The sequence below is a fragment of the Bubalus kerabau genome, chromosome 19 (assembly GCF_029407905.1).
Source record: "Bubalus kerabau isolate K-KA32 ecotype Philippines breed swamp buffalo chromosome 19, PCC_UOA_SB_1v2, whole genome shotgun sequence".
Lineage (NCBI taxonomy): Eukaryota > Metazoa > Chordata > Mammalia > Artiodactyla > Bovidae > Bubalus > Bubalus kerabau.
Window position 1 is genome coordinate 17,126,959 of NC_073642.1, and position 22,928 is coordinate 17,149,886.

The following is a 22,928-nucleotide window of genomic DNA, read 5'->3' on the forward strand; positions in this document are numbered from 1 at the left end:
ATATTTACAGAGTCGCACAGCTGTCGGTGCTGCCCAGCTTTATACCATTGGCATCACGCCAGGAAGAGCCCCTCCTCGCCAGCAGCTCACCCCTGCCCGCCTGCCAGTAGTCACCAGCCTCCTTTCTGTCTCCAAGGATTCGCCTCTTCCAGAACCTCATGCACATGCAGTTCCAGAACATGTGGCCTTCAGCAACTGGTTTCTTTCACTTAGTGTATTCTTTCAAAGTTCATCCGTGCTGTAACATTGATCAGTATTTAATTTCTTTTTATTGCCAAGTAGTACCCCATTGTATGGATGTACCATATTTTTTTCTGTATTTGGATTATTTCTACTTTTTGGCTGAATAGTTGTGAATAGTAACTGCTAACGAACTGTCCGTTTGTATGGACATATGTTTTTATATGCTTAGTAATTGTTGTGTTGGCTCATGTGGTAATTCTATATTTAGTATTCAGTAAGTTTTCAAAAATGATTTTTTTCAGTCTTGATTATTGTTCTTGTTTGAAGCTATTAACTTGTAAAACAAGAGAACTTATAAACTTGTTGAACAGTGCTAGTGCTCTAAGCTTTAGATGCCATGATTTTCTTTTTTTAAAAAGCAACCAAAGCAAACAAACAAAAAAAACCCACGCACATCTTTGGCTGGAAAATCAAGTTACTGGAGTAAATCACATTGCCCATCTGAAAATCAGCCATCCTTGTCTAGACTTGAGGGTGTGTTTTTTTTGCTCTTCAGAGGGCTAAGTATTTTTCATAGAATTACCCCAGTTAGCTAAACACAACGGTACCCTTCCAAACTGTTTCAAGTGTATGGATTGGGATAAACAAGCTTCATTTTGTTGGAGTGCAGTGGTAGGGAGGTGCTGGCTGTTCTCACCCACCCCTTATTACCGATAATATTCATGACTAATGCCTGGGTGGCTACTTGTACAGCAGGCATTATTCAGACAAATGTTGCTTTTGCCCCTGGGGAAAGAAAAAAGAACACGCCCTGCATGGGTAACATGTGTCTTTGTTTCCAGAAGCCCCTGAAAAAGGGAAGGAACAAACTCACATCCTTGAATTCAAATACCTCTGTTTCTTCGTCCTCCACATGAAGTCCCGTGATTAGTGTCCTGTGTACAGCCTGAGGCTTGGCCACAGACCCTTTGCTTTCCTGTGAGGATAGCTCTGTCCTGACTGTATCTTAACCATTACAAAGAAGAGAGCAAACCTCTGTTTTGAGTTTTTGTTTGTTTTGTATTGGGGGTAGAGCTGATAAACAGACAGTGCTGTGATAGTTTCGGGTGACCATTGAAGGGACTTAGCTGTACACATAAATGAATCTATCTCCCCTAAACTCCCCTCCCATCCAGGCTGCCACATAACGTTGAGCAGAGTTCTGTGTGCTAGACAGCAGGTCCTTGCTGGTTATCCATTTTAAGTACAGCAGTGTGTACATGTCCATCCCCAACTGCCTGACTATCCCTTCCTCCCATCCTTCCCCCTGATAACCGTAAGTGCCTTCTCGAAGTCTGCGAGTCTGTTTCTGTTTTGTAAGTAAGTTCATTTGTATCATTTCGTTTTAGACTCCAGATATAAGGGCTGTCACTGGATAGTTCTCCTTCTCTGTCTGACTGACTTAAAGTTGCTCCTTTCCTCGTCTCTTTTCCTCTTCTCATTTTCCCTCCAGTTTTAGAAGTTGAGAGAGAGGACACTCCTCTGGTTGGTCATCAGGCATCATTTTACAGATAGAAGAAGTAGACCCCCAAATAGTCCCTTGGCTAGCTCAAGGTCAGGGCCTGCTAGAATGGGAGCTTCTAGTTTGGTTCTAACCTAGAATCTGCCCAGTGGGGTGCTTTCCTCCCCAACTCTTACCCCAGGCTCTCTACTGTGGGCTTATCCTAAGGAGCCTCAGGATTCGAGAACCATGTAATTTGTCTGTTGTTGCTGGGGTATCTTTGCTTTGTGTCTGCCTCCACTCCATGTAGTTAGAGAAAGCATACTTTAATGGGATTTTTAGTTCATGAGGATCTTCAGGTCTAGCGTTCACAGCGTTCTTACAGTGTCGTGAAATCTGACCTCTGACCTGCCCTCCCTTGCTGTGGATCGAAAGCAGGAAGCGTGGACACACATTTTGCATCTTCCGGGTGTCGCATTTTCTCCTTTCTTCCCCATCTGACTCTCTGCATGTTCTTTGCCTGGAGGGAAGTTTGTGAACACTTACAAAGGACAGAGAATAAATACTTAAAGAGTTTGTGGGAGGTACAGTTTCTGTAACAGCTAATCGCCTTTGCTGTTGCATGTGAAAGCAGCCAGAGGCTGCCTGTAAACAAGCGTTTGACTGACAGTTCGGATAAAAGCTTCATAGAAATTAGAATTTCTTTTTAAAATTTTTTTCTTTTCTTTGAAATTTGAATTTCATATTGTGAAATCATTTCATATTGTAAAATCATGTCATATTGTGAAATGATTTCATGTCAGGAAATAACTCTTTTTTGAATTTTTTATTTCATCACTAGAAAAGGTAAAAATCTGCTCTTTGGTGTTTTTTTTTTTCCATGTGCTGTACAAAAACGGGTGGTGGTAATCTGTCGGCCCCTGCCTTTAGAATATGTGTGCCTCAGTGGATGAGAAGAAAGAGAAAGCAAGTAGAATTTTTTCTCTTCTGAGTGGTCTCAGCCTGTGGGGGAGCTTGTTACTAAACCGCATAGAGGAAGCAGAGAGTTTCATGTCTCTCCCGAGTGTGTCTTTTGACTTGGTATCTCGACTTCCTTGTCCTGTTTGTCTTCTGGCCTTAACCTTCTGGAGCCTGGGCTTGCAGTCTGAGATTGTGATGGTAGTCGAGGGTGGAGTGGCACTTGCTTAGGATTATTTAATTTGGTCTTTCAGCACATGCCCAGTCTGTGTATTGCCCTTGGGAATAAACCAGTCATTGCCTCATTGACTCATTGTTTCTCTGAATCAACCTCTTCCAAATGTAAAACAGGAAAAAATCTGTGTGTCTTAACGCTTTGCTACTGTCTTGAAAACCTGGAAATAGCTTTGCGTAAGGAATAAAGGATGCATAAAGGAATCGGACAGTGTCAAGACTAGTGCTTGTGTGTCCGCAGAGAAAGCACATGTGTATTCAATGCTTCAGGTTTCTCAGCACGTGATACATGGTCCTGACAGATACTTCCCCATTGAATCAAAAGTAGTTCACAATTCCAGAGGCCCGGTTTTACACACAGAATGGTCCATTCCCAGCAGTCATTTTATCACCATTTTATATTCATGGTTTGTCCCTACGTATTGCCAAAGCTTTAATACTAGTTACACTTTCAGTTCAGTTCTTTTCAGTTCTAGATTACCGTTTGTTGTCCTTTTTTCCCCTGGTGAGTTAATATCTATCAAGTATGTGGAACTCGACATGCAGTAAGTACAGCTTAGCATTCTTACTATTAATTAGTTTCATAACTTCATATTCCAGTATCCTTTTTACTCACTGAAGTAACCGGTGACTTAACAGTGGTTCCTAAAGCAATCAAACTGCAGATTCTGCTTCTTGAACATTGTTATAAAAGCTTCAGGAGTAGCAGCTAGCATTAATTTAAGTTGGGAGACAGGGTGCTGGTTTTAGTTCTGAGATCTTTAGAAATTTGAATGGACCTGAAAGATTATCTGAAATATAAAGGAAAAAAATGGTTCCTGGAAAGTTAAGCAACTAGCCTCATTTCACAGCTAGTTAACTCTGTACGCTAGACTGAAACTCGTTTCTGTACGGGTAATGTTTCTGTTACACTGTGGTTTTCAGAAAACTCCTCCTGAGGATATACATCTGGGCAGTTCAGCTCACTTTGATTTTTCGTGTTTTAAACAAACAGCCCTGAATGATGGATACACACATGAAGATTCTGAAACAGTTGCGTCATACTCCCATGCTTTCCATGATAGTCGGAGAAATTCCTTTGACTACTTTCAGTTCAGATCAGATCAGTCCCTCAGTTGTGTCCGGCTCTTTGCAACCCAATGAATCGCAGCACGCCAGGCCTCGCTGTCCATCACCAACTCCCGGAGTTCACTCAGACTCACGTCCATCGCGTCAGTGATGCCATCCAGCCATCTCATCCTCCGTCGTCCCCTTCTCCTCCTGCCCCCAATCCCTCCCAGCATCACAGTCTTTTCCAGTGAGTCAGCTCTTCGCATGAGGTGCCAAAGTACTCGAGTTTCAGCTTCAGCATCATTCCCTCCAAAGAAATCCCAGGGCTGATCTCCTTCAGAATGGACTGGTTGGATCTCCTTATAGTCCAAGGGACTCTCAAGAGTCTTCTCCAACACCACAGTTCAAAAGCATCAATTCTTTGGCTACTTTAGCACCTACTTTTATTTGCTTTAAAAGAAGTCTCGTGTTCTTCTTATAATTTGTTCACCTGTAGCTAAATACCATCAAGATGGTATTTGTCCAAAGAGTTTGCTTTTGCTGAATAAATAAGATTTTCCAGACCTGCTATTTATTTCCTAAAGAATGCTGTGCAGAGATGACCCTGAATATTGAGTCCAGAACAGAAGGCCTCTGGGACCGTTCACCTTGGGGATGTGCAGCACAGAGGCCAGGAAGGAGTTCTGAGTCCTGCTTGCCTGCCCTAGTGCTCCAAACCAGCGTACTCCGTGTCTCCTGTGGATCTGTTCAGTGTATGGCCAGGTTAATTAGGAAGGACTGTCTGTTCATTGAGGTTATTTCTATAATTCCTTTTCCAAATGATCATTGCAAAAGCTGGTTAGCCATATGGAAGAATTAATTCAGCGAGCCAGAGTGTCTTGTCAGGATGCCCATGGTCCTGGCAGCCAAACACTCGAGAAGAAATACATTCAAGCCCAACTATAAAATCCCGTATGTTGAGTGTTAGGTTACGGGGAAAGTCTAGTCTTCATTTAACACATTCCCCAATCAGAACCTCTCCCTGTAAAAAAAAAAAAAAAAAACTACATGGCCAAACATTAAATTAGCTCAATTTTCGTTCTTAATTATTTTTACAACAGTGTTAATATTTGTTTCTTCATGGTTTTGGTAAGGGCAGTGTTAGACTATTTTAAATCTTTTTGAATTCTCCCTGTGCTTTGATTATTTTCCGTGTTTTCTTCCTCTTGTCTCAAGGGGGCGAGCTTGCATTTCCATACCTAGGCCAGGAGTCTCTGAAAAGGGTTTTGTTTTTTTGTGTGTGGCTTTTCACAGCCTTTATGCTGAGCTGCGGCAGCTCTCAGACTATTTGGTAACTGACTGGACAGGTCATAGCACTGAAAACACAAGAGGGCTCACACAGCCTACCCTGTTATTTGACAGTTTCCAGTTTTTAAAAAGAGGCTTTTGAAAATGTCTGTGCTATCATATTTACATACAGAGTTTTGTGGAGTGTCACCCAGGAAAAAGCAAAGTGGCCTCGACAATAAGTCTCCTCTACGTATATTCGATGTTTAAGAGAACCGGCACCCCCGTCCCTCTGCCTCAATTGCCAGTTATCTTTTTTGGGGTCCAGATCTAGAGCTACCTTTAGTCACAGGGAAACTTACTCCTCAGCTTTTTCATATAGAATTTTTAGAGATACTCTGGATGTTTCTACTGACATGGACTTAACAAGAAATTTGTTCAAGTATTTGAGCAAACTCTGGGAGATAGTAGAGAACAGAAGAGCCTGGCTCGCTGCAGTCCATGGGGTTGCCAAGTCGGACACAACTTAGAAACTAAACAACGACAACATATTATTCTAAAGAAGATAGTTGCCAAAAAGAAGTGCCTTGAAGAACCCCAGATCATAAAGCCACAAGCAGAAAAACCTGCGGCCTTAGTGTAAAAGTATCTGTAGGTAATATTTGTAAGTTCATATGTGTGTGCTCAGTCACACACATATGAAGAGTATAATTTAATGATCTGTAAGAATATAATTTAATATCTGTAGATAATATATGTAAGAATATAATTTAATGATTTAATTTAAAACAAAATAGCATAAGTTTTCCCTTTTCTAAAAAACTGAGGTACAGTTGGTGTACAATGCTTCATTTTAGCTGCTTAGCAGTGATTCACAATTTGTAAAGGTTTGTGTTCCGTTTATAATTATTAAAAACACCAGGTATGTTCCCTGTGTTGTGCAGTATGCCGATATAACTTATTTTACACGTAGTAGTCTGTACCTCTTTATCCCCTTGCCCTGTCGATTCCACATGTAAACAATACCATATAGTATGTGTTTTTCTCTGTTGGACTTAGCTTCACTTAACGTAATTCCCTCCAAGTTCCTGTACATTATTGCAACTGGCAAAAACTCATTCCTTGTTATACTGAGTAGTATACCATTGTATATGGCCATACACTTTTAAGTGACTATTTGGTCTGTGAAGAAAGGCTTAGGTCCCTGTTGATAATGTGCATAATTGGGGCAGTTATATTCTCAGCTTAGATTTTGATTGTGTGTTTTAAGAAGAGGCCTTGCTGGTTGGCTGCCATAAGAATAAAAGGTGCACACTGTGTGTGGGGTGGTCTACTCTAGCCAGGAAAGGGTTCAGAGGTACTCATTGCTCATATCTTGGTCCTCTTCGGCTGCTCAACTTTGTGATGGGGCCTGTGGCTTTAATTTCAATTTACTTATTCATTTAGTAAGGCTTAAGTGAATGTGCCTTTCCCTCTCAAGGAGTTGCATCGAATATGTAGGGAAGTAAAAAGAGGTTAGATATTGTCCCTGCCCCCGGTCCAGTTAATACAGCAGGCACGCACGGGCACTCACCCTCTGGCCGCTGTACGTGAGATGTGCCATAAGGTGCCTTCGGGGGGCTGTAGGAGGAGTTCACAGAACTCAGGTGCGTTCTTCCTGAGACGTGCTTGTCTGGATGTAGTGATGTTTCCTTAGTAAAACCTTTTTGTAACACTTGTGGTCGAAATATTCACTACAAAGTAGGGATGGGTTCAGGGGACTTGTGATGTGCTCCCCAGCTTGATACTCTATTGCTTTCACAGTGTGCTCAGCCCTTGGGAGATCTCAGAATTGCCAGAAATGCCCCAGTTTCCATTTAGGAAACTGAAAAGTAGCATTTACCAAAAGAAGTACAGGAGTCGAGGGAGAGAGTCACAGGCGGTGCTGGTGAGATGTGGGTTCAGTGACCCCCGGGTCAGGAAGAGCCCCTGGAGGAGGGCATGGCAGCCCACTCCAGTGTTCTTGCCTGGAGAATCCCATGGACAGAGGAGCCTGGGGGGCTGCAGTCCATAGGGTGGCAAAGAGTCAGATGCAGCTGAAGCGACTTAGCACACATGCGTGTATAAAGAATGGAAGTGTTCGGTAGTGTGTGAACCATGTAGGAATTAAAAAGAGTAGTCTCTCTGTTTAAGCATTTCCATTCTTTGCCTCTTTCATGCAGTGATATAGCCACTATTCTGCCCTTCTGAGAATCCTGCATGCCCTCATCTTGACCTAAGGACCAGAGAATTCTAACATGGTCTTAAGTCCACACCGCACGTGTAGTCTTTAGTTGATGGTGAAAATACTTTCCATAAAGTTCAGAACAGAAAATGCTATTATGAGCACATTTAAAATGTCTTCGGTTCAAGCCTTAATAAGAAGTCCAACTAAGCCAAATGTCTATTATGTTGATCTTCCTTGTCTGTGTAGCAGTTGGCATTCTGTTCTGAGTCGTCAGACCTGATACATATTTAAGAGTTTTGAAAACCTAATTATTCTGGGGTTGGAGCTTAGAGTCAAACTGTAGTATTAATGTAAGAATGCAATAGATTTTTTGTCTTTGGTTCCTAGATTTCTATTGAGATAGTTAGAAGATTTCTGGAACTGTTTGAACTACTTATGATAGGAATAATTAGAATCAGTATATAGCTTCCCAAAGTGGACATCGTGGAAAATATTTGAATGTCTAAATTTGACTTGGAGCTTTCACTTACATGAGATAAACAGTAGTTCCTCCTTATCCGTGGAGTGTATGTTCCCAGACCCGTTTGGACACCTGGAACCGTGTTTTGTTCACTCAGTCGTGTCTGACTCTTTGCAACCCCATGGACTGCAGCATGCCAGGCTTCCCTGTCCTTCACTGTCTCCCGGAGTTTGCTCAGACTCATGTCCATTGAGTCAGTGATGCCATCCAACCATCTCATCCACTGACGCCCCCATTCACTTCCTGCCCTCAGTCTTCCCCAGCATCAAGGTCTTTTCCGGTGAGTCGGCTCTTCGCATCAGGTGGCCAAACTATTGGACCTTGGGATAGTGCCAAATCCTATACCCTGTGTTTCTTGTACACACGTGTGATAAGGTTTACTTTATCAGGTACAGTAAGAGATTAACAACAGCAATAATAAAATGTCATGGTTATAACAATATACAGTAATAAAAGTTCCATGAATGTGATCTTTCTCTCAAAATATCTTATTGTACGGATTTAACATCTTCTCCATCTTAACTGAGCACTTTCATTGCACTGTGCCTGTAATTCTTGTAATTTGAGATGAGACAGCAGAACTAGCACTTTTTCCTTGTTCCTGCTTCACAGTTTCTCAGAAGATTCATTCTTAACCATAGATCTTAGCAACTTCAGCATATGGTTTGTTGTTGTTTTTTTCTTCACCCGTTATTAAGTCTGAAACTTTCACCTTTCCGGGCTTCCCTGGTGGTTCAGCTGCTAAAGAATCCACCTGCAATGCGGGAAACCTGTTTGATCCTGGGTTGGGAAGATGCCCTGGAGAAGGAAACAGCTACTCACTCCAGTATTCTGGCTGGGAGAATTCCATGGACAGTATAGTCCATGGGGTCAAAAAGAGTCAGACACAACTGAGCAACTTTTACTTTTTTTTTCACCTTTTCACTTAGAGCACTTTATATCTTTGGTAGATCCGAATTGCCGGCATCACTACTCTTGTGCTTTGGGACTCCTGAAATAAAATAAGGGTTAGTTGAACACTGCAAAGTGATACTGAGATAGTCATTCTGATAACCAGAAAAGCTACAAAGTGGCTGACGGGCAGGATTTACTCTTCTTGATTGCAGTCTCCTTGAAGAATGCTGCTGCTGCTAAGTTGCGTCAGTCGTGTCCGACTCTGTGCAACGCCATAGATGGCAGCCCACCAGGCTCCCCCGTCCCTGGGATTCTCCAGGCAAGAACACTGGAGTGGGTTGCCATTTCCTTTTCCAGTGCATAAAAGTGAAAGTGAAGTTGCTCAGTCATGTCCGACTCTTAGCAACCTCATTGACTGCAGCCTACCAGGCTCCTCCGTCCATGGGATTTTCCAGGCAAGAGTACTGGAGTGGGGTGCCATTGCCTTCTCCATGAAGAAAGCTAGTCCAGTAGAAAAATGGGCTGAATTTAGAGACACCTCACCACCCCTTTGGTTGGTTTGCAGATACAGCAAGCATGGGATCATAAGATGTGTAGTGGGGGCGTTTAAAGGTCTTTGCTCTTTGCATTGGGATTCTGCCATTACAGGAACCCCGGATCTTCTAGCACACATTGCTCTCCTTATAGAATCTTAGTGTAGGGTGGCACTGTGGCCTCCGTCACGCAGTCTCTACCCTGTAGTTTGCAAGGAAGCGACTGGAGCCCAGAGCGCTCCGTGCTCAAAGGGCTTACCTTTGTTTGCCCAGATGGTTGGCACAGAGCCCAGCCCGGGACCCCAAACCCTGGAGCCTGGCCTCTCATTTCCTGCCCACCTCTACCTGCGAGGCCACCTCGTCTCCTTTAAGTCAGCTCTTCTGTGTCCCATGCTAAGCTGAGGCACCCTGCCAGCCTCTCCAGGCCTGGCTCCCTCTGCTGGGGCAGTCCTTAAATAGGACCAGCTCTCCTGGACAGTGGCCCTCTTCTGTTTCATGGAACCCCCGCGCCATCCCCATACATAGAGAAAAGTCGCAGGATGGGCATAGCTGAATCTGCACGCTGCTTCCTGTGCTGGGGTCATCTGCTGCCTGGGGGGCTCTGCAGCTCTGCCTTCAGCAGGTTGCCAGCTCATGTGGATTCTTGGAGTCACAGGCTGGGGCCTGGTGCTGAAATCACAGTACCGGGCTGTCTGGACAGGTGTACGGGTTGCACCCCTGTGGCCTTCCCCTCTCCAGAGCGTGGCATCTTGATTTTGATGCATTCTTGACCTGTGTTGCCTTCCCTGTGATTTAATGCAGATCATCATCTACCGAGGCAGGGGGATCTTTGGATCTAAACAAGCACGTGTGAGCTGGTCAGGACTCCACGTGGGTCTCACAGTGTTTGTTTCCTGGCTGTGTCCTGGTGGACGAATGGTGTGAGATGGGGAAGGGCCTTGGGCTCCCCTGTGAGTGCCGTGTCCTCCACTCAGGAGTCGCCCCTGCCGCCCTGGGGAGAGCACAAAGGTAGGATGTCCCTTGCAGCGCCCTTCATCTTTCTGTTTCTATGAAAATAATAATTTCTGGAAATGGGCTTGTGGGCTTTTTCATTTCTGACATCAGTTTATTTCTTTGCCAACTTTCCTCCTTACTTTACCACCTCAAATTCTTTTTTTTTTTTTTTACCCCAATCTTTTATTTTGTATTGGGGTATAGCCGATTTTACAATGTTGTGATAGTTTCAGGTGAACAGGGAAAGGGACGCAGCCATACATATACATGTATCCATTCTCCCCCAAACTCCCTCCCATCCAGCCTGCCGTGTGACACTGAGCAGAGTTCCCTGTGCCGTATGGTAGATCCCTTGTTGGTTACCCATTTTAAATACAGCCGTGTGTACATGACCTTCCAGAGTCCCTAACTATCCTTTCTTCCCCTCTCTGCCCTCAGCAACCATAAGTTTGTTTCCGAAGTCTGTGGGTCTCCCTCTGTTTTGTAAGTAAATTCATTTGTGTCAAATTCTCACATTCATTTCCCCATTGAATCATCTACAAGCCGAGTGCCTTGTAGGCGGTGGGGTCTAGGGGTCTCAGGACAAGGGTTTGGCATCAAGCCTCCCCCACCCGCCCCCCCATGCCAGGCTAGTGGCACGGGTGTCGAGAGAAGAGCCAGGTCACCACCTCCGCCGCTGGCTTCTTGAGGTCGCACCAGAACCTTGTCGCGTGCGACCGCCCCTCTGTGGGCAGCAGGATATTCATTCCAGGAGACGCAGGAGATTCTTCTCTCGTTCCACCCCTGTGAGGCTAGGACTGGTGGAAGGCCACAGCTTAACTTGTCAGTGGGGGCCGCGTGGGGAGACCGTGTGTGTATCCATGCCTGAGTTCCTTCCTTTTAAACATTTATAACAAGATTCCAGTGGTAAATGAGACTATGGGGATGTGTTCCCTTCCTACAGGCCTGACTTAACTTGTGCATTTCCAAAACTAAATCAAGCCTTCCATTGGCGAACATCTCCTGTTCTGTGTGTTGAGCTCTGTAATAGAAGCTGGGGGTGCTGTGATGGTCAGATGAGTAGGACATCCCACCCCTCAAGAAGCCGTGTTGGGAGAGGCAAAGGAATGAGCCACTAGTTGGCCCCTGAGGCCAGGGAGCTTAGAGAAGGAGCCGTCTTTCGCCGAGGCCTTTTTATACCCGTGTCCCTGCAGTTCGCTTTGGTGCCGTTATACCATCAGCCGTTCAGTGGAGTTCTGCCGAAATGATTCACGTGGGGATTTTTCCCCTGTTGACAGCCTTGCTGGCCTTAAAATAAAGACCCGGTCTTTTCATTCCAGTTCCAGAAAGTGATGCTCGTGTTGTCGGTGTTTTGCCAGGGAACAGTTGCTGTCTCCAGCACCATCGTCCAACAACGCGATGGGCTGCGTTCCTTCCTAGGAGTCATTAGACATCCCTAATGAGATGATCCAGAGGAAGAAAATAAAGCTCTGGCCCTGCCTCCCTCATTAGTGCTGTGTCTGCCTCACATCAAGCTCATTGAATTGTTTTTCTCCTTGCCTGAGACTGTTCTTTCCTCCTTGGCTCAGGAAGAGGGTTGCAGGCCAGGCTCTCTTGACGTGGGACCTTAATGCATTTGCTCTTGCAGCAGAACCCAGCGTACAGGCTGAGCAGAAATCACTGTTTCATGGTTGCCATATAGCGTGGACTGTACTCTGAGGTTTGCTTTGCTTTTTAAGTCCAAAGAATGTGTCCTACAGGCCTTGAAAGAAAGCTCGTCTCTGGCGCACTCCACCCGTATAGCCCCCCGGGCTCGGTGAAGCCAGGGGAGGTTCCAGAGAAGTGCTAATGCCGATGATGGACACCTGCCGCTCAGTGTCACCGGTTCCCTGTTTTTCTACCTATTCGCTTCGGTTTTGGTGTCATACTGGAAGCTGCTGTTTGAGCTGTCCTTGGCGGGGTCGGGGCCAGGTGTGGAAACCTCATCAATGCCTCAGAATGCTGTTTTCTCATCTTTACTTCCTGTTGGGGAATTTTTGCCTTTATTGCCACACGTCTATCTCATGGCATGGCTGTTTAGTAAAAGCAAGATAATGCACGCCCTTTCAACACAATAATCTTTGAATCAGTCTTACTGTTCTTTGAAACTTAATGTCCCTGTGGGTTACCACCTGTTTATTGGTGGGCAAGCATGAAGGTGCCCTGAAAGTGACTGATGTGAAAAGTTGCCTTGATCCTTCCTCCCTCAAGCTAGTTAGTGCTAGCGTGGAGCAGGAAAGAGGGAGGTGGCAAAAAGGAAAGGGAAGATGAAGGAGAGCTTTAATGTGGGGGCTGAGGAAGCAGAAGGATAATGCAGCCTGAGTCTCTTTACAGCATCTGCAACTGTCCAAGGCATGAAATGGTAACAGCTGTGAAAAGACCCGGGTTGTCTAGTTCTTCTAGCAGTTGTTCATGTACGTTCTTGTAATTCATCACCCCAGGGTAGAGGAGATTATAAAATGAGATATTAAAAAAAAGAAGGGCTGGCCGATCCTTCTTGTGAAAAGGATTTTATCACCTAACCAATTAGCTTAATGGAGTATGATAATTGCACAAATTTAGCTGAGGAAAAAGTGGGAATTGTCAAAATATTTTTTAAAGCAAGGTTTTTAACTTTTAGATAGAAACTGGTCCTCAGAGGAAATCTCAATAACTATTGCGCAGTAGAGGCACCGCTGGGCCGCCTTTAATGTAATAGATAGGACTTTATAAATATTGGCATCCGTTTTCACCAAAAAAGTATTTCTTTAGGAACTTCTTTTTAATAAAGGCTAATTAAGACATGTGGCAGATGCTTGTCATTTTTACAAGATGGCCTTTTAAAGAGATATAACTCCTCCTACCCCGTTCCCAAATGTGTATGTGCGCTGATGACCACAGGGCGTAGCAGAGCTGAGACAACTCGACTCTGGCAGCAAGAGAGGAATCTGTGACGCCTCCTACCATGTCTTTAGCATCCATCCCTTAGAATTGTGTTCTCAACATCCATTCCTTAGAATCGTGGCTTGCAGCTCCTCATACCGCCTACCCAGGAGTGAAGACCACTGTACAATTAGATGGTAGCTTCTCCACTCTGGAAGCTTGGACATGGCAGTCCTTTAGAAATGGCAGAGTTTTCAGATCGCTGGAGGTAAAGCCTCAAGTGCTGGAGCTTCCATTTAAAAGTCTTTGCTGTCATGTATTTCTGAAATACCCATGTATATGACAGGCTTGTTAAATTCTGAAGAAACTTGACCCTCTTCTTGATGGCTTGCCAGCATCATCATGACTCTCAGGGACTGCTGCGGCATAAAGGTGGGCGTCACTGGGCACTGGTCTCACTGGCACTTCAGAAGCTTGGCTGGAGGAGTTACTCTATCACCTTACGGCTTGGTCAGGGCCTCAGTCTCTCAAAAATGGAATTAGCCGTATGGTCTATGAGAAAGTGCCTTTCAGGTAAATTTGTTTGCACGTAGCTCATGGAAATAGTCTTTTCCCAAAGAGTTCTATTTGCTCTTCAGAAAACCATCTCTGCTTTTCATTCCTGCTGTAGTTTCTCTCAGTTCATCAGCTTCATTCAACATATTAGGAAATTGTTGGTTCCTCGCTTCACGTACATAAAACTATACTTTCATATAGTCTCTGTTTTTCTTTCTTTTTTTAAAATGTATTTTATTGAAATACAGTTGTCTTAGAGTGCTGTGTTAATTTCTGCTATACAGTGATTCAGTTACACATACATGCATTCTTTTCCATTACAGTTTATCACAGAATATTGAATATAGTTCCCTGTACTATAAAGTAGACCTTGTTTATCCATTCTGTATCCCAAACTCCAGATCAGCCCCTCTGCCTCCTACCCACCCTCTCCTGCAACCACAAGTCTTTCCCTATGTCTGTGAGTCTCTGTCTGTTTCACAGATTAGTACGTCTGTGTCATATTTTAGATTCCACATGTAAGTGATATCCAGATATTTGTCTTTCTCTTAGTTACTTCACTTAGTGCGATAATCTCTAGGTCCATCCGTGTTGCTGCAGATGGCATTATTTTCTTTCTTTTTTATGGCTGACTAATATTTCTCTGTGTCTGTGTATGTACGCACACCACATCGTCTTTATCCATTCATCTGTTGATGGGCATTTAGGGTGTTTTCCATGTCTTGGCTGTTGTGTATAGTGCTGCTATGACCATAGAGGTGCCTGTATCTTTCTGAAGTCTCATTTTGTCTGGGTTTATGTCCAAGACTAGGGTTACTGGACCTTATGGCAAGTCTGTTTTTAGTTCTTTGAGGAACCATTATACTGTTTTGCACAGCGGCTGCACCAAACTGTGCTTCAAGCAGTGCAGGAAGGGAAGGTTCCCTTGTCTCTGCACCCTCTCCAGCGTTTGTTATTTGTAGATGTTTAGTGATGGCCGTGCTGACCAGTGTAAGGTGTGGTACCTCACTGTCGTTTTGATTTGAGTTTCTCCAGTAGTTAGCCATGCCGAGCATTTTCTCACATGCATTTTGGCCATCTGTATGTCTTCTTTGGAGAAATGTCTGTTTAGGTCATTTTTTGATTGGTTTGTTTATTTTCTGTTGTTGAGTTATATGAGCTGTTTGCATATTTTGGAAACTAAGCCTTTGTCCTATTCCACAAACTGTCTTTTTGTTTTGTTTATGGTTTCCTTTGCTGTTCAAAAGCTTATAAGTTTTATTAGGGCCCATAAGAGTCATATCTTTAAGTCTTCAAGTCTTTAAGCCATTTTGAGTTTATTTTTGTGTTTGGTGTGAGGGTGTATTCTAACTTTATTGATTTACATGTGACTGTCCAACTTACCCAACACCATTTGCTGAAGAGACTGCAAGCTAGAAAACTTTCATCCCAGATTCCTTCTTCTTAGCCCAAATTAAAAAAAATGTTTTGGTCAAATTTACCTTGTCCCTTCAAACTTCTGGTTTAAATATTTGTGCCCTCATCTTCTCTCACCTGGGCTCTTTGGTTTCCTTAGCACTCATTTCTTCTTGCCTTACAACTCAGCTGTTCTTGAACTTTTTGGTCTCAAGATTCGTTAATACTTCAAGAAGTTATTGAGGACTCCAAAGAAATTTTGTTTATATGAGTTATATCTATAAATATCTACTATGTTAGAAATTAAAACTGATACATTAAAATATTAATTCATTCGCGGTAACATCAGGGCTTCTCTGGTGGCTCAGACAGTAAAGAACGTGCCTGCAAAGTAGGAGACCCGGGCTTGATCCCCTGTGTCAGGAAGATCCCCTGGAGAAGGGCATGGGAACCCACTCCAGTATTCTTGCCTGGAAAATCCCATGGACAGAGGAGCCTGGCTACAGTCCATAGGGTAGCAAAGAGTTGGACATGACTGAGCGAGTAACACTTCCACTACTTCACTTTTCAACAGTAGTAAACTTACTACTTGTTAACATAAAGAGTATATTTTCATGAAAAACAACTTTTCCAAAACAAAATTGGAAGAGGTGACATTGTTTTACTCAAACTTCTGGCTCAGTAGAAAACAGATTCTCACATCTCTTACACATTCAAGCCATTGCAATAGGGGAAAATCCAGTCTTTCACAAATATAGTGCATGAAAAGGAAGGGAAATTTTAATAGTTGCTCACAACTTAAAAAATCGCACAAGTGATTTTCCTTAGGACAACAATCATACCTCCATAACAGAAGGATTTTATGTCAACACCCCGTTGTCACATAGTATTAGAAAGATGTGTACCTAAAGCTTGAAATTGAATGCTAGTAATAATGTTTACAGCTTCCTCAAGGATGTTCTGTGTGAAAATGTTGTTTCTTTTTGTTTTTTTGTACTGTGAAGAAGTACAAAGTGCTGATTCACTTTGGTAGCTCTGCCTTCATTTGTGCTGAGGCCTGTCAGTGCAAATGTCAATACAGCAAAGGGGCAAGTGACTGTGAAAATAGTTTCGACCCCACGGGTGCCCTGAAGAGGTCTCCAGGCCCTTGAAGGTTTTGTAGACCATACGTTGAGACCCACTGCTCCAGGTCATGTTAGAGATGCTTGCTGAACTTAGTGGTGTGGCAGGGACTTCACAGTCTGGCTCCTTGGATTACTTGGACGGTCCCGTCAGCTCTGCTGTTCCACAGGCCAGCTGCCAGCCACGCCAGACTCCTCTCTGTCTACCAGGTATTCTGAGTGAAATGCATCCTGGGAACCTCCCTGGGTGCTTAGTCTTTGATTCTTTGAGACCCTTCTCTGAAGGGCTGTGTCATCCTGCACCACAGACCTCTTGTGTAGCCTCCTCTTTGCTCTTGGTGGAGCTGCTAGGAACCAAGAAGCCTGGCAGTACCGCCCCTCCTGCCAGGGATGCTCTCTTAGCCATTGTTAGGGACCTGCCACACCGTCCCACACACGACGGGCGTTTATCATGTACGATGGCTGGTGGGTGACTTGAAAGAAGAAGGAACCCAGGAAGTAGTTTGACAAGGCGTATTTTCTAGTTAATTGACAGGTTTTTTGTAAGTATGACTTCACTGGACTGAAGATTATACTTCACTTATCAACATCTCTCCTTAGGGCACTGTTAAAACCTTAAGTAGTTCCCTTTCTTTTGAAATTTGATTTCCTGTTTCTTTGTTTTTTTTTCCTTAATTTTTTCTTGATTTCCTATTTCTATAGCAAATATATTTGAGGCTTTTACATTTTGTTAGTACAGCTTTAAAAGGCTGATTTAATCAGGATGCCAGGAGTTGCAGCTAAAAATTATGTGGAGAATAGGAAGTTTCACATTGATAGCCCATTAACACGAGTATTTGGGATTGAACCTCTACGTAGAATTGAGAGTGACCTTTGTAGTAACACAGAACAGATCAAGGGTTTTCTTAGGGTTTATCAGTGTAAGAATGGCATAGAGCCATTAGAATTCAGACCCAGGGAAAGTCTACTTGTATGAAAGAGAAATAGTAACAGCAAACCACATTAAATAAATTGTGCTCTTCAGAATACTAATGCTGTTGCTTCACAGGTGGCTCAGTGGTACAAGAATCCACCTGCCAATGCAGGAGATGCAGGAGACAGGAGACACAGATTCAGTCCCTGTGTAGGGAAGATCCCTTGGAGAAGGAAATGGCAACCCACTCCAGTATTCCTGCCTGGAAAATCCCGTGGACAGAGGAGTCTGGAGGGCTACAGTCCATCGGGTCATAAAAGAGTTGGACAGCACTGAGCAAATGAGCACGGACGCAGTGCTTATTGTTATAACATCCTCACAGGGGAGGCAAAAGAGAAGGGTTAATAATACTCTTATATGTACAGACTGCAGGGACAGACTGAGCCAGGCCTTCTGTGTCCTTCCTGCTGAGTGCTGGGACCTCACGAGGTTACCCTAATAGTACTTCATGTTCTTACTGTTACTTACACTGTCTCCACGGGCTCCCTGGTTGGTTAGATGTGCTACTCTTGAGACAGTGCATGGACAGTCAGTGATGTGCAGTATTCTGGGGCGTTAAAGTTAACATGCACAAACACTCATACACACACATGTGCGCACGCCTGCATACACACATGCATATCTTTGGAGAAAGTATCAAAATGTTTCCATGAACCTTGGTCCTGAATTGACTGTTGTGTACATATATTATGTTTATATAAATATGTATAAAATACATAGTGGGATATCAGGTGAAAACTATGAACAAATGAAATAATAACCCCGAATTAATATGTATTTAGTTAGATAAATCTCTAGCAGGGATGATCTTACAGAAGCCACCCAAACTGCAATTGTTTAAAAAAAAAAAAAAAAAATTCAGGGTAGGCAGAGGATTCTGTTCTTTTACTTACTGATTAATTTCTGATGTGTCCCATTTATTGATGAGGTTTAACTAACACCATCTGTTTGTGTTGACCAAAGCAGACATCTCTTTGATGCAGGAGTGCATGTTTCTGTATCAGAAATCCATGAATTATGTAAATTTATGAATAAAGGAGCTTCTGAATCTAGGTTGCCTGCCCCAGTTTGATCTGCTCCGAGAATGCGTGACCTTCCCTGAAAGTCCCTCTTCAGACAGAGAGGTAGATACTGTTTCATTCACATGGGAACTGTTTGTTGAATGCTCAGTAAGCCCAAGAACCTATAGGAAAGCCCAAGTAAACAGATCTTCTGGTCCAAGAAACTTGTACCGCAGAGTCCCAGAAGACGGTGATAACCAGTGTGTGGGTGACTTAAGTATGGTAGGAGGGCTAGCACAGTTCTGATAGGGTCGGAGGAAGGACAGGCCAGGTTTTTGACTGAGGTGGTCAGTGGAGGCATCGGGCTGTGATAGCACGTGAAGGCGTCTTCTGACCGGTGTTGCTTCCATGGGGAGAAGCGCGAGGGAAGGAGCATGGACTCAGGCAAGTGTCTCGTCTCACTTGAGCATGGGGGGCGAGTCTTCCGGGGGCAGGTGAGGGGAGAGACCCTCGAGGCTGGCGTGGTCCTCAGCCTTCCTCCCAGTCTCCTCTGAGAGCCACGTGCTCTCTGTCCCAGCGGTCACTGGTATTTTGGCCGTCTGGAAGGGGACTGTTCAGGGACATTTTCAGTTCAGTCCAAATTGGGCACTTGGGGATTGGCCAGGAAAAAACATCTATAAATATCTGTCTTTTTCTTCTTTCCCTTACCCTCACATGAAGAGGCTTTTTTCTTTTTTTTTCCCCCAAGGCTAACTCTTAAATCTGGGTTCCCAGTCCTGTCTTGACCTTAAAGTTTACAGAACCGCTTCTCCCTAAAACCGCTCGGCTTTCAGGTTCAGATACTGAGATGTTCCTTTAGTCTTAGCTTCCGGGGCAGCTCCCCACCTTCTCCACTTAGCAGAGGAACGAAAGCCTGACTTTTCCCTCTGGTTTGCCGTCTCGTGATACACCATATTTTCAGAGGGAACACGGTGATCTGAATCAAAGCAGAAGCATCGTGTTCTTTCAGCTCTGACTTGAGTGGGATGTTCAGTTCCTTGCTTTTTTCCCATATGCACCCTCCTGTTATTGTTGTTCACTTGCTAAGTTGTGTCTGACCCTTTGTGATCCCCTGAACTGCAGCACATCAGACTACGCTCTCCTTGAGTGTCTTCTGCAGTTCACTCAAACTCAAGTCCATTGAGTTGGTGATGCCATCCAACCATCTCGTCCTCTGTCTCTGCCTTCTCCTGCCCTCAATCTTGCCCAGCATCAGGGTCTTTTCCAGTGAGTTGACTCTTCTTTGCATCAGGTGGCCAAAGTATTGGAGCTTCAGCTTCAGCATCAGTCCTTCCAGTGAATATTCAGGGTTGATTTCCCTTAGAATTGACTGATTTGATCTTCTTGCCCAGGGGTCTCTCCAGAGTCTTCTCTGGCACCACCATTTGAAGGCATCAATTGTAAGCTGACTTAGATACCTTCTTAAAAAAATAAGGCAAAGATGCAATAATAAAAATAAAACTATCATAGCAACTAATACTTACATAGTATTCACGCCTCAGGCATGAATATACAAAATACTTAGATGTATTCTTTTTTTTACTGTATGTCTTTTTATTTTTATCTCCCATCAGTAGTGTTAAAAAGTAGGTTTTCTTCTTGGAGGGTTTTTCTCTTTTCCCTTTGTTTTGTCTTTTCGACAGTTGATATAAAAAGCAAGACAGTTGATATAAAAAGCAAGTTATACTTCTTCATTTTTTTGGAAGGCATGACTGTACTGGGTTTGCCTGGGAGGGCCAAGGGACATTGTCCATGGGAAGCTGAGTCACTTTTTGGCTCGTCTGACTGACTCTGCTGGAGCTGTTCTTCATTCTGTGAAGTGAAAAATAAGAATAAGTCAAGTGATTTCCTGAAGTGACACTTTTTCATTTTACGTGGGATTCAAATTTTTCCTAAAGGTGTGATTATTTTGAGCACCAGTTTTCATGTCTGGCCAGGACTTCTATCCTTTAAGTGTAAAAACTCTTCCAGATGGCTCACCTTTTGTGTATAACATTGACCAAGACTTCTCTTGTTTACTAACTAAATCTGGTCAGCCTTTTGAAAAGTCCTAGGATTATGATTGTGGCAGCAAACGGATGTATAATCAGTTTCTCCTCTAGCTCTCGGATGTCTAGGACCAGTTTTGGAGAGACTGGGAGAGATTTAAGAAGTACTCGTTGCCCTCAGCATTCTACTTAGAGAGCAGCGTGCAGCCGCAAGGGAGAGCACAGGCTGGAACTCGTGGCAGCGGGGCAGCGGTCTGAGGACACCACGGTTCACAGCGCAGAGTTACAAGGAGAGTCGGAGGTGGCAGAGAGCCTGACTCTTAATAGAAATGTGGGAAGGTGGAGAGACCAGGTAGGGAATTACAGAAACCACAGTTGTCCTAAGAACCAGGGTCACTGAAGTAGGAAGAACCCTCTCATCCTAGTTGTGGAAGCTCGAGAGACCAACTGTCTACTCATCTTGAGGACCGACAGCAAACGAGGTTGGATAAGGATCATGGCGTGGTATCCCCTCGAACAGGAGACTTGAGGAGGCTAGAGACTTACAGATTTTCTGAATTACAGCACAAATTGAGCCGCTTCCATGCTGTAGCACCTTTGGTGGCTCCCTGTTGCCTCTGAGTAGCGTCTCGACCCTTGAGCCAGGCATTGGGTGCTTCTGGAATCCAGGCGGTGAGCGCTGTCCACACCAGTGTCGCAGCGCTGTCTTGAGTCTGATGCAGGTAACGGACGGCTTGCCAGTCCTTGGTCATACCTGCTGCACATCAGCACTTGTACCTTCGATCTCTGTCTGCATCGGGGTTGCCTGCCTCCTCCCTCCCTTTTTCTGTCTTTCTGTCCCTTCATGTTAAAGCACCACCTTCATGAAACTCTTCTGCCTGGTCAGCTCAGCCAGAGCTCCGTACTCCTTGCTGAAATCTGCGTTTCATCTGTACTACCCAGACTTTCTCATATGTACGTTTCTTCCCATGGTCCCTGGTTTGTTTCCTTAAGGTCCCAAAAGCATCTCATCCATCTGGACATCTCTCGTGACACCTCACAGAGCCCTGTAACTTCAGCCGATACTTAAGTATTGTCAAACAGATAAATAATCTTGGCTGATATTAGCTAGTTGGCTGCTGTTGGCCGCGGCGCTGGGGATGACGCCGTCCCTTGGGAAACGATGGTCTACAGTTTTCAGTGCTGTTTGCCTGACCTCATTGCCTTTGTTTTATGAAATGAGGTCTGTTCTTATTTTCATAGATGATCATATGGAAAGGGAGTTTCTCAGTTGTTGGCCCTTCCCTTCTGTTTCCATTTCCTTGCCAGACACCGTCCACGCTGCTCTCTCCTCAAGCAGTAGCTTTTGTTCGTGTTCCTGACCAAGACACAGTGCCTGCACTCAAGGGTTCTCCTTCGGTCTCTGACACAATCTCTAGGACAGAACCGACATAACAGGCATAGAACTCACCTTGTGTCAGCGGTCCTTTTTCTCTGCTGATGCTTCGTTTCCTTCTCAGAAAGGTTTTTACGCACTAAAGTGTATTCCCAGGTTGGCCATCCTGTAGCAGCCATTCTTTAAGGATTCACTAACGCACTTTGTCTGAAGAGTAAGATATCTCACGAGATAACCGGAGGAAGTGGAGTATATGACAGAACTTAGAATTTCCCCTGTGAAATGGTAGACATTCAAAAGAAATTGCAGTTCAGCCTTCCTCACTCCACTACGGCCCCAGAACTTGCTCTCCCCAACCAGGGTCCACGGAGCATTCACAGAGCAGAACCCCCTTCTCTTATGACCTGACTTTCTTGCAGCATCGGGCTCTGTTTACCACTCTTGCTCTCTGGCTTCTCGATGTCACACCTCTGTGTTGATTTCCATCATCAGTGTGCCCATCCCAGCCGTTCTCCCACGCCCCAGACACAGACGCTGATGCTCCATCTGAAGGCACGAGTTTGTGGTAGCCTGGGAGTCCTCTAGTTGGGCATTTCTCACACACATTGTTTTTACTATTTAATGTCCGTCTGGTTCTCTATTATATTCTCAGTGCCAAACATAGGTGTTCAGTGAATATTTGTCTCATGATTGAACTAATTTCAAAAAGCTTGTTGAAGATTCAGGACAGTGGCTCGTGAGACGTAGCGATCACAGCAGTATTCTTCCATGTAGAATTTGTTGCTTGTTTAAATGGCTGTTGATACTAAACTTGCCATTTTTGGCATCTGTAGCAGTCTAGGTTTTTAAAATATTAATGTATTTTAAAGCCACATTCTTTGGGACCCTTTGAAAATTCTAAAAATGTTAAATGTTTACAAAATACCTAGTACATTTTAAAGAGGAAAATGTATAAAGTGGGGTTTACAGTAAAATCTCGTGATTATAGTATGGAAGAGACCTGTTTTGATATGTCCAACAAAAAGGTATGGGAAGTGACGTACTTCACCACAAGCTTATATTTGTCTAGCAGTGTGGTATGTCTGTTGAAAAGAAAGGCAGTTTGATCTTAGTCGTCCCAGTGTACTCAGCACCAGAGGGTTTTTGTCTTGGTGTTCGCATCACACAAAGGACACCCCCTAACTGCAGGGCCCTCAGTTGGGTACCCTGTGGCATGGGGAACAGTTGTGGGAACCACGAGCCAGAGGAGAAGCTTTGAGGAGGGTGGTGAGTCATGATGAGTATC

General features: G+C 44.1%; 1 protein-coding gene across 4 annotated transcripts in view; it reads left to right on the forward strand.

Moving 5' to 3' along the window:
* Positions 1–22,928, forward strand: part of AKAP13 (A-kinase anchoring protein 13) — a 322,447-nt gene that overhangs the window by 181,179 nt on the left and 118,340 nt on the right. The gene's annotated exons all lie outside the window — the stretch shown is intronic.